Source organism: Tiliqua scincoides, chromosome 3, assembly GCF_035046505.1.
Source record: "Tiliqua scincoides isolate rTilSci1 chromosome 3, rTilSci1.hap2, whole genome shotgun sequence".
Classification (NCBI taxonomy): domain Eukaryota; kingdom Metazoa; phylum Chordata; class Lepidosauria; order Squamata; family Scincidae; genus Tiliqua; species Tiliqua scincoides.
The window spans coordinates 5,590,918-5,600,630 of NC_089823.1; the positions used below are offsets into that span (position 1 = coordinate 5,590,918).

Sequence of the window (9,713 nt, forward strand, 5' to 3'; positions counted from 1 at the left end):
CACAGCAAACAGAGGTTGGGAGGCCTCACAATTGGCCACTTTAGCAGGCACTGAAGTTTGTCGTCAACAATCTCTGTCACTTGACTTGAATGCAAGAGCAGCCCCACTAAGATCAGGCCAAAGGCTCCCAGGAAAGGCCAGTCACCTGCTTCCAGTAACCCACAAGCCGGGCATGAAGGCAAGAGCCCTCCCTGTGGTATCCAGCACCTCTTATTCTGCCTCTGTTGAGGGATCACAGCTAACAGCTACGAGTTGGATTCCCTGCCCACCAAGAATTTCACTTTCAACAGCATCCAGAGCCATTCAGCATAGAAAAGTCACCACAGTGCATATGTGTGAAGACAACAGCTAGAACAACACACCATCTGGTACATCCCTGAACCCTCTCACCAAGGTGAACCCTCCAGAACCAGGTTCGCTGAAGCGGTGGCATAGCCAGAGGGGGTGCAAAGCACAACGCACGATGTAGACAGCCCTTTGGAGCCATTCCAGACAGGGGAGCAACACAGAGGTGGAATGCCTGGCTCCAAAGGGGAGGGGAGGTGCTGCTTTCACAGCACACTCAGGCACCTGCAAAACTTAGTGATTGCACCCTCTCTAGCTATGCCACTGCTCAAAGCACCCGCGGGATGGAGCTGGGTGCCATATGGTAAACCGAGAGCCGGAGGCCCTTCCAGGAGGCTCAGCGCTAGCTGCCCTCCCACCCCCCATATCAAGAAAGCAGGAGGCCCCCAGTCACCCCTGGAGGGAGTCTAGCAGGGGCAGGAGGGGCCCCCCACACTTTCTCCAGCAGGCCCAACCCCATATCGCAGTTTCACTGTGTGCACACACACCACACACACCCAAGCCATGTGCATGCTGCCCTCTCCATAAGCCCTTTACGCTGCAAACCACCCCACAGAAGACAGGCATGGGCTTGGCCTTCCAGCCCAATCCTATGGGCGTCTGCTCAGGAGGAAGTCCCATTCGGGCCCATGGGGTTTACTCCCAGATCAGCCGTGCGCCGTCCCGATTCCCCCACCAGGGCAGGGGTGGGAGGGGGCAGAGCCTGCCTGGCGCCTCGCCCTCCAGCCCGCGGAACGGGGCGCCACTGGAGCAGCGGTCCTACCTCGCAGGACGCCGGAGTAGGCGGCGATGATCGTCTTCATGGCTTCAGCGCTGCAGCCTGGGCGGCATGCGAGCCCGACCCATGCCGGGGAGGAGCGCGCAGGGAGCGGCAGGCAGCTCGGTCCCCAGCCGGCCGACGCAGACAGCCTCCCGGCGCCCGCAGCGCCCCTTTATAGCACCTGCTGGCCCGGCGGGCGGGAGGGAGGCGCGGGGCGGAGCCGAGCCGGGCCGGGCGCAGCATCACGCCGCCGATTGTGATGCGCAGCCAGCCAGGGCGGGAGGGCGAGGCTCGCCTGGCACAGCCTGCGGGGGACGGGAAGGTCCCGGGAGACCCGCGTCGCCCTCTGCCCCAGGCATCGTCTGACACGGAGCGCATGGACCCCAGCAAACCGTCTGGTCCAGCTTCCTGCATCCTACAGGGGGCCGCCAGGTGGCGAGGAGTTCCACAGACTAATTACCTAGGAAGAGCCCGGCTGGGTCAGGCCCAGAGCCCTAGTCCAGCTTCCTGCATCTTGCAGGAGCTCACCAGGTGGTGAGGAGTTCCACAGACTAATTACATAGGAAGAGCCCTGCTGGGTCAGGCCCAAAGCCCATCTACTCCAGCTTCCTGCACCTTACAGGGGCCCACCTGGTTCAGGCCCAAAGCCCATCTAGTCCAGCTTCCTGCATCTTACAGGGGCCCACCAGGTGGCGAGGAGTTCCACAGACTAATTACATTGGAAGAGCCTGGCTGGATCACACCCAAAGCCCATCTAGTCATGCAGTGCATGCCCCATTGGCACAGCTACACCAGTCCTGGAGAATTAGATAGGATTGGGCTCTAAGGGTGGTGGGGAGGCAGTCACAGAGGCCTCCTTAAAGTAGGGGAACATTTGTTCCCTTACCTTGGGGCAGCATTGCGGCTACGCCGGTGCTGGGAAATTGGATAGGATTGGGCCCTAAGTCCACCCAAAGGAAACAGGTTCTTCTCCTTCCCAAGGAGGTGGTTGTCTGACATCCTGCATTTCTACTCCCAGAAAAGTGACCTGACCCCAATCACTGAGTAATACCCTGTTTGCATCCTAATCCCCCCCTATATATATACAGTAAGTTTGGACCTGTGTGTGTGTACATATGAGGCAGTCACCAGTTGAAAACACCTGCATTGCAATCCTCTGCTTCTCTGTTCAGGCCCCCCAGCGTTCAGTGGGCTCCAGGTGCAGTCCAATGCCCAGGTTGCACCGACGACAACATTGGTACAATGCCCATCACACCTTGAGTCCAGTCAGCACAAAGGAGGGGGGGCGCAGCAAGATCCCCGGCAATTGCACACTGGCACAGCCCTCCCAGTAACCCCACCCATGTCCATGGAGACCCCAACGCAGCCCACTAATCCCAGGCTGGCAACCTGATCGCGTCCCAGAATTTGCCTCAAGTTGGTCCAATGTTCAAGGAGCCAATCCCCACACCTACCAAGCCCCAATGCCAATGCCAAGCAGGGTTTGGGGAGGGCCCACGGGCAACACGGGCCCAACAGTGCCTCTCCCAGTGGCCTTCAGGTATGAATAACGCGGCAACTGCTGCTGCCACCAACCCGAGGAGATGCCCCCATGACACCAGGAGCACACACACGGGCATGCCACTGCACCTGCTCCGTCCCAGCCAAGGGAGCTTCTGTGGCTCAGGAGGCCAGAACAGAGAACTGCCACTCACACAAGCACACCTTTCCAAGAAAGGCCATTTTGACCACAGCCAACTCAGGGAAGGATGGCTGGCTTGGGCAAGGGCAGTTAGGAGATTCACACACATGCCTCTCAGTGGCAAGGTGTTGAGAGCCTGCGAGACTCACAGCAAGAATTGGGTAAGAATTGGGTAATTGAGACTCACCCCTGCTAATTGGGTAAGAGGCACTTTTCAAGTGGGTGCTCCTTTTTTTAGCAGGGGGAGAGTAACTGGCCCACCTCACCCCAGCACTGTCTATTCTAGTGGCTGTTTGCTGGTATTCCTTGGCATCTTTTAGATTGTGAGCCCTTTTGGGACAGGGAGCCATTTAGTTATTTGATTTTTCTCTGTAAACCGCTTTGTGAACTTTTAGTTGAAAAGCGGTATATAAATACTGTTAAGAAGAAGAAGAAGAAGAAGAAGAATGAATGAATGAATGAATGAAGAAATTTATTATATAACCATTGGTCATTACAATATAAAAAGCACATACAACAATATGCACATAAAAGCAGGCAATAACGTTTCAGCCTTCCAAACACATCAAATAAAACAGGAACTATTAAAACCCAGCGTAGGATAAAAACATAAAATTTTAAAATAGTTCAGAGGTGGAACAAGCTTCAGTAAACTCCAAGATCTTACCAACTAAAAAAGAGGCCAGAAAAATTTAAGATTAAGACAATGAGAAATTAGCACGAATTTTCTTTGCCACAAGGGCAAAACTAGCCACTTTATAGGTGATATCAGGGTCTGTGTCAGCAAGGAGCCAACAGATCGGCGCTAAGGTAGATCTCTCTTGGAACAAAGTAATAATATTAAATAAATATTTTGATCTGGGAAGGTCGTATAAAGGACATTCTAATAAATAATGGGAAACATCCTCTATTTCACCAGAACCACAAATACAAGTCCTAAGATAATAGGGAGTATTTTTATATCTGCCTTCAAGGACCGCAGTCTGCATACACTGGAAGTGCAAAGCAGTAAAGGCTTTGCGCAATGCTGGCACTGTTAAAAGAGACAGATAACACAGCAAGAGGAACCCTTTTGCCAAGGGAAGGGGTGGGGGTGTGTGACAAGGGGAGCTTGCACTCAGGCAAGCTCAGAGGTGCAGGCTGGGAGCTGGGCAAGACAGGCCTGAGGCCAGCCCAAAGTTTGCCATAACCAGAGCACATACCTCTATTTCACATGACTGGTAGGATCAAAAGAAGAGGTGGAAGCAGGCCTAGAACCTGCACTGGCCAGGCCACAATGCTGCTTGAGGCAAAGGGCACCTCAGGACCATTCAACATCCCTCTGCACCACCAACAAGCACTCCTAGTGAGGACACTGTAGCACATGAACCAATCACAGGGAGCATTGCATGGGCCAATCATTGGGGCTTGCATGTGACACAGAACCCCTACTGCAGCAGCTTGCCAATTTAGTCAGAGGCACACACACATATCTGTGCACTTGGCCTTGTTGCTGACAACTGATCTACAGTAGCCCTGGGATAGCTGTCACCAGCCATGGTGCAACTCAGAACTCTGCGGCCCCTGCCCAATTACACCCAGCTGCTTACCTGGATCCTGGCATGGATTCTTCAGTTGCAGGTCTTCTGGTTTGATTTAAGGGGACCACTTGATGACAGAGCTCCCGCTTAGGGCAGTAAATGTCCTCCTCCTGCCAGTGATGGGAAGATTCACATGCATTTTGCTTTCTCCTTGGGGTTTGTTTGGTGCCCCAAAGCTGGTGCCTGGGGCCAGTCACCCAAGTCAGGAAAGGAGACAAAACCATCTCAGTTCCAATCATAACTGTGTTATGATTACATAACTACGATTTTACTCTGTAGTTATATGATTACATAACTGCGATACAGACCTATCCAAGTTTGTGTGGGAGTAAGGCGCATGGAATTGTGAAATGGAATGTGTTGCATGAACAGGTGCCTCTGCCTGCCTGGGAGAAAAGGTGCCTGCCTTGGCCACTGTTTCTCCTAAAGGGTCTGTTCTGCCTCATGAACCCCTTCGCAGGCTGTGCAGCAGCTTGGTGCCCTTTCCAGATGCATGGCAATCACATCACACATCATCATCAAACTGCTGGGAATGCCATGCTCTGACATGCACTGAGCTCAACTTAGCTATTAGCTATGCGGCTTAAAGGGAATCATGGCCACGGCTTTGCTCTGCTGGGCTGCCCTCCTGTACACACTTTGCTGGGAGTAAGCCCCATTAAGAACATAAGAATAGCCCTGCTGGATCAGGCCATAGGCCCATCTAGTCCAGCTTCCTATATCTCACAGCAGCCCACCAAATGCCCCAGGGAGCACACCAGATAACAAGAGACCTGCAAGGCTTCCTGGGAATTGTAGTTAAGAACATAAGAACAGCCCCACTGGATCAGGCCATAGGCCCAACTAGTCCAGCTTCCTGTATCTCACAGCGGCCCACCAAATGCCCCAGGGAGCACACCAGATAACAAGAAGACCTGCAAGGCCTCCTGGGAATTGTAGTTTAAGAACATAAGAACAGCCCCATTGGATCAGGCCATAGGCCCATCTAGTCCAGCTTCCTGTATCTCACAGCGGCCCACCAAATGCCCCAGGGAGCACCCCAGATAACAAGAGACCTGCAAGGCTTCCTGGGAATTGTAGTTAAGAACATAAGAACAGCCCCACTGGATCAGGCCATAGGCCCATCTAGTCCAGCTTCCTGTATCTCACAGCAGCCCACCAAATGCCCCAGGGAGCACACCAGATAACAAGAAGACCTGCAAGGCCTCCTGGGAATTGTAGTTTAAGAACATAAGAACAGCCCCACTGGATCAGGCCATAGGCCCATCTAGTCCAGCTTCCTGTATCTCACAAAGGCCCACCAAATGCACCAGGGAGCACACCAGATAACAAGAGACCTGCAAGGCTTCCTGGGAATTGTAGTTAAGAACATAAGAACAGCCCACTGGATCAGGCCATAGGCCCATCTAGTCCAGCTTCCTGTATTTCATAGCGGCCCACCAAATGTCCAGGGAGCACACCAGATAACAAGAGACCTAATCCTGGTGCCCTCCCCTGCATCTGGCATTCTGACATAGCCCATTTCTAAAATCAGGAGGTTGCACATACACATCATGGCTTGTAACCCGTAATGGATTTTTCCTCTAGAAACTTGTCCAGTCCCCTTTTAAAGGTGTCCCGGCCAGAGGCCGTCACCACATCCTGTGGCAAGGAGTTCCACAGACCAATCACACACTGAGTAAAGAAATATTTTCTTTTCATTGAACACAAAGAACACAATTCTTTTCATTGAACATAATGACCTGGGCTGGCCTTCTTCACAGCATAGCGATAGCGGGACACAGCACTAAGTTTTGCAGGGTGCCTCAGCACACCCTATAAGCTACCCCTTCCCCTCACTGTCAAAGCCATTCGTGGTGGCAAAAGCAAAGTGAAGGCATCTCCTCTGCTTTCGCTGCTGTGAATGGCTCCAGTTGCAGGGGAGAGGGGCAGTTTACAAGGCATCTTGAGGTGCCCTGCAAATCTTAGTGCTGTGCCGCCGCCCCCGTACCTACGCTACTGGCTCACAGCTTGCTTCCCCTCATTCATTCTGTGGGGGTTCTTGAGGCAGGAAGCAACAGAGCAGACGCACTGCACACGCACATTCATGGCATTTCAGTGAGCTCTGGGTGGATGACCCTCCTGTGTCTTTAACCAGATGTACCCTCTGTGAACTGATGGAAGAAAGCCCTGTGTTTAATGCAGGAATTTTCAGCAAGGAGACCAGTACTAGTGGGGAAGCAGTAGTTTGCCAGAAAAATTGCAAGCCTCCTTCCCTGTGACTTGAGCTGCAATCCTATACAATTTTCTTGGGAGTAAGCCCCATTGAACACAATGGGACTTCTCAGTAGGCATGCATAGGATAATAGCAGTACCACCCCTTTCTCCCTCCAGCAGGAAGAAGGTACTGACAAAAAGGGGTCTGATGACTGACCTAAAAGAGGGGGGGCTTCCCTTTCTATTATTCCTGCCTCCCCCTACTTAGATCCCAAACAGATTCATGGAGCAAAAGATCAAGCAGAAAGCTGTGGTCTCTGCTACCCACCCCATCTTAGCCTTGGAAGTCTCACTGATTTCAATGGGGAGCCCTTCCCATTATGAATAGTTATAATTACAGCCTTTTGGACCCCTTTTCTGGACAACCACAATCTTCCCATCCAGTGGTGGCCTTAGGATGACCACAGTGGGCACCATTACAGTTCTCCCTTGGTCTAGAAGCTGCTTTGTTTTACCTTAGGGTAAAAAAAAAAAAAGGAATATAAGTGTTGCATTTAAATAAAATTAATAAACCCCAAGTATAAGCAGGTAAGTTATAGCCTAAAACCTTATAGGTCAAAGTACCACCCTCAGATCCTGGGCATGCACACACAGAGAGATACTTTTGGCTTAGATACAATAAATAAATAAATACAAATACAAATAAATAAAATATGTATAAAAATACATAGTATATCTAACAATATAAAAATAATACTGAATACAGCCCTGTCTGTGTCAGACCTAGGGAGAACTGCAGTAGTTCTGGGGGGGCCCTTTTGACTGTGCCACCACTAAGTGATGTGAGAGGGGCGGCAGCCAGGAAGAGGGCCTTCTCGGTAGTGGCCCCCGAACTGCGGAATACCCTCCCCTTAGAACTGAGAACTGCTCCCTCGTTGCTAACTTTTTGGCGTGGACTGAAGACCTTTTTATTTCAAAAAGCTTTTAATTGTTGACAGGCTGACTGGCGTTCTTGCTTTTTATATGAAAATCCGCGGGGTTTGTTTGTTTTTAGATTTTTTAATTATTGTAAATTGTTTTTAATTGTTTTTTATGTTGCACTTTTAAATGATAAGCTGCCTTGTGTGCCCGTTGTGTGCGCAAAAAGGCGGGGTATAAATTAATAATAATAATAATAATAATAATAATAATAATAATAATAATAATAATAATAATAATAATAGTGCCTGTTGTGGTCATCCTGAGGCCCCCACTGGGTGGGAAGATTGTAGTTGCCCTAAAAGGGGGTCAACAAACCCAGAAGAGTTTTCCGGAAGCCAGAAGTGACATCGCAGGAGGCAAAGATCATAGAGGTCAGTGTGCTGAGAGAAGGAAAATGTTGAAAATTGCTGTTCTAACCCTAGGAGCTCTCCCCTGGGGCTTCTCCCCTGGGGGCTGGGGATAAGAATAGGCCCTCAGTTTGGCTGTACTTGTTGTAAGAGGCGACTAAACAGCCACCGGGTAGATGGGACTCGTCAGCCTGGGAAGGCAGCTCATCTGAGAGAAGGAAAACTCTGATCCCAAACCTCCACTGCCTTGTGGCTACATCCAGTTATGGAAAAGGCTTCAGGACTCAACCTCGAGGCAAAATCCGGAGCCGCAGTCCCTGAGGCAGTTCATGGCTGAACACAGTCACGTTCTGGCAACTCCTGTGACGCCGCTGGAACCAACCGTATTGGCCTCTGCCTTTCCATTGGACCATTTCAGTGATGTGGAGAGGGGGGATTTGCTGCATGGGAAACAGCCTATCCTCCATACCTACTTTACCCAGGCTTTGCACACTGGAGAGGACACTGTTCCAGAGCCACCATTCAGAGCGCGATACCATAGTCTTCCGAGACTAAAGGATGCCAACAACCCTAGGAGAATTCATGGAGGGGTTCTCGTAATGGTGCACATGTAACATCATTAGTCCCAGGTCACTGCGAAACTGTCCAGTCAGAGAAACTGCCCAGGGAATGTGTGGTGGTGGTTTGCAAAGGGTTACTTTATCAGACATGGACCTTGGAGGTCCTGGCTGAACCCTGCTTTGACCAATAAGCTAAATTCAGTGATGGAAAAGGGAAATCGAGTAGACACCAACTTTATCCTTAGTTACTACAGGCACTCAGTCTGTGATTTCACAAAAGGGTCAGAAATGAGTCAGCAGACAGTTACAACTTTTGTCCCCAGGACCTTGTCTCTGGATTGCAAACTACAGTGCAATCTGCTTATTTTGTCACTGCTGAGTTCCCCAATGTATTGACTGCCAGCCCCCAGCAGTGGGGCTCTCGCTCTCTCTCTCTCTCTTTAAAAAAAAAAAATCATTTTTGTCTAAGCCCAGATTGCTGCTCTGTTGCAATGCATGGAAAGAGTGAACAATTACAACACATTGGCTGAAAGTTTAAACCTATTACCCAGCACAGCCAGGCAGTCTCAATTGCAGGGATACTTCTAGGCTGGGGTCAGTATTTTTCGAGGGCAGTATCTCCCAAGCTTCTGACAGCAGCAGCAGGACACTCAATTAGAAAAAATACTTAACAGCTGAAAAAAGTTTAGTTTTTACATGTTTAACAGTATAAAGCACGCCATTCTTAGTTTCTGCATGATCTGATCACCTCTTTGTTCTATCCCCTATTTCCTTGCTAGTCCTGCAATCTCTCACACCAGCCCAATGGATGTCATGCACACAGGGCCATACTCTTTGCCTTTCTAAATGATAGAAAGGGAGCCAGGAGGATGGCAGCAGTGGTGGCTCCTTTGGGATAATGCCACTGTTACCCTGCACATGCCCAATCTTGTCTGATCTTGGAAGCTAAGCAGGGTCAGGCCTGGTTAGTACTTGGATGGGAGACCACCTGGGAATACCGGGTGCTGTAGGCTTATACCATAGTCTTTCGAGACTGAAGGTTGCCAACCACCACCATCTGGCCATGGGCTGCTGGTCAGCCATGGCCTGTCTTTGTGCATCCAGGGACCTGTGGTCCCTCTCAGGCTCATTAAAGGGCTGGTCCTGAACCTAAACAGCCATCTCTTGGAGTCTGCTTGAGTTCTGGATTTCCTGCATCAAGCAAGGGCAGTCTCCAAGACCAACTCTGATTCTATGACCAGGGAATCCATTCAGCTGAGCCCA

At 50.6% G+C, this 9,713-nt stretch overlaps 1 pseudogene; it reads left to right on the forward strand.

Annotated features, from left to right (window-relative positions):
• The first annotated feature begins 9,344 nt into the window (after window positions 1-9,344).
• LOC136647136 (5S ribosomal RNA) lies at window positions 9,345-9,463 on the forward strand (annotated as a pseudogene).
• The last annotated feature ends 250 nt before the right edge of the window (window positions 9,464-9,713 follow it).